Raw genomic sequence first — 2,192 nt, forward strand, 5'->3', positions numbered from 1 at the left:
TCCTCAGACTGCCGGGTAGAATGAGAACTTACAGCCGAGGTCCAGCGTTGTGCCTTTGCAAAGGCCTAATATCCGCAACATGTCATTTGCTTGCAACAATGTAACACAAAAAGGCAACTGCCCGCAACTAGCTCTTGACTGGCAACATTGTATCCGACTCGCTCTGTCTGCTCATTGTCCGCCTTGTCACTCCCTCCAGCTCGATCAGTGGTTGTGGGCGCTCTCGAGCTCTGCCGTAGTAACAGTAGTAAACAGAGCCACGAATTTTGCATTTCCCATCGAGCAGAACTGGTTTTGCAATATTTTCTCAAATGAGAGCTATGATATTTTCAAATTAGGGTACAATTGGAACTACTCAAAATGGACACAACGTCTACGTGTAACTATAAAAGAAACACGATAATAACAAATCTAGCTGACAGGTGATTAGGCTACATGCGGTTGTTTCTACACAAGATAATACCTACACTTCCGCTTCCTCTTGACAACCAAACAGCAACAATGTTCACGTTGACATGGCAACCTCCTGAATGTTTGAACTTTAAACCTTCAGCATGAGGTCAAAATAATGGCTGTCATATGCATAGGCCCACACACAAAGCATAGTCTGCATCTAGGTCTATGATGATCTATGATCATGACCAGGCTCTGGGTTTGAACAATAATTCTGAAATGCATTGTGCATGGGCAATTATTTCAATGTTGTAATTAATATAATAAACAAAATTGCTTTGTTACTTGATTTTGCTGTAGGCTACTTAAATAACTTGCCAACCAGCATTCAGTCCCTATTTGATTGTCCAGTCTGTTATGTGTAGAAATAGTTCAACATAGGGGCTATAACAAGTAATTTGGCAAAGCACATAGCCTAGGGCAAATTACTAAAATGGGTTCTTATGAGAATCATGAAAAAAGTCAAGACATGTTGTTGGTATTTCATCTTAATTTACTGGAGAATCATTGACAAGACACTACATTCACAGAGTAAGAGAAGACCAAATCAGGATGAATTCAAACGTAATACATTTCACAGAATTAAACCCCATAGTCTACTTGCTCTGCAATGAAATCAAGGGTGGAAAAATAACAGATGAGAATGAAAGTAGATCTCTGGAAAATGTTTGGTCTGTGAGACCAATTATAGTCAATAAAACAGGATCCTATTCAAAGTCTCATCACTCCCATGATGGTGCATCAAATTCCATTATCATGAGTGAATACTGCCTGTGAAAAAAATAATATTCGAAAGACATTTCCAATAGCTACTCAATGACTATCAATTACAGATGGGAAGGGCCTTAATCAACCAGGCCTCAACCTCAACATGTTTGCTTAAATTGTAGGGATCTGGAGAATGATCTAGGCATGTATGGTCAAAATATCAGCCGCATACGTACCCTCTCACCACACACAACAGTACTCTGGCATGAGGGGAGAAAAATCAGCATGATGATCGATCACCAGAATCGACAGTAATGTGGTCACGTTGCTACTCAACTGTTAAGACTCCAAGTAAGTACATCATGTTCCCTAACAATTTGGTAAATTTACAGTTACAGAACATCATTGCACAGGGATTAGTTTTGAATGTACAATTTACAGTTCAAACAGACACAACATTTTTTTTAATTTGAGGACTGAGGAGGACAGATTGAGCTGACTCACTTAATTAAATCTAACAACATAGTAACACAGCCCCACATTAGGAGATATTACATTAGATATTCCAGAGTACCCACTCTGTTATGTGCATGGCATATTCGACGAAGCCAGATAGGAAACCCACAGTAATACTTTGCAGCAGTCTCCCCACTTTTAACATGCAGTAACAGGATATTCCACCTACCATCCAAAAATCGCCAATCCAGTTAGGGTTGTTTGCATGAAAGACCATTCAAAGGCATCACTTAACAAAGGCTTGTTTTTCTACAGTACAGGTACATTCTGATTTTATCTCCATTAGCCATACAACAGAACTTCACCGGTCTTAAGATTAAGTGTTTTCAACTCATCTTCTACCAGAAATGCCAACACACCCTAGTTAGTAAGTACACTATTAAAAAGAAAAACTAAACAGAAAACCTTTCAGTGCGGTGGTCTAAATAAAGTGGTATTGCATTTTTTTCTAGTTGTTTAAAAAGTATAGCCGTGATCAGATTTATTAGTCTAATGACACCACCCTGGTCAGCTGA

At 39.1% G+C, this 2,192-nt stretch overlaps 1 protein-coding gene across 4 annotated transcripts in view; it reads right to left on the reverse strand.

Annotated features, from left to right (window-relative positions):
* The window catches only part of atat1 (alpha tubulin acetyltransferase 1), a 23,919-nt gene extending 23,496 nt beyond the window's left edge, over positions 1-423 (reverse strand). For all 4 annotated transcript variants that reach the window (XM_063185249.1, XM_063185251.1, XM_063185252.1 and 1 more), the window contains exon 1: positions 1-423. This exon is cut by the window's left edge and continues 169 nt beyond it. The gene's annotated coding sequence lies outside the window, so the exon portion shown is untranslated.
* Between the last annotated feature and the right edge of the window lie 1,769 nt (positions 424-2,192).

Source organism: Engraulis encrasicolus, chromosome 20 (assembly GCF_034702125.1).
Source record: "Engraulis encrasicolus isolate BLACKSEA-1 chromosome 20, IST_EnEncr_1.0, whole genome shotgun sequence".
In the NCBI taxonomy this organism is placed as follows: domain Eukaryota; kingdom Metazoa; phylum Chordata; class Actinopteri; order Clupeiformes; family Engraulidae; genus Engraulis; species Engraulis encrasicolus.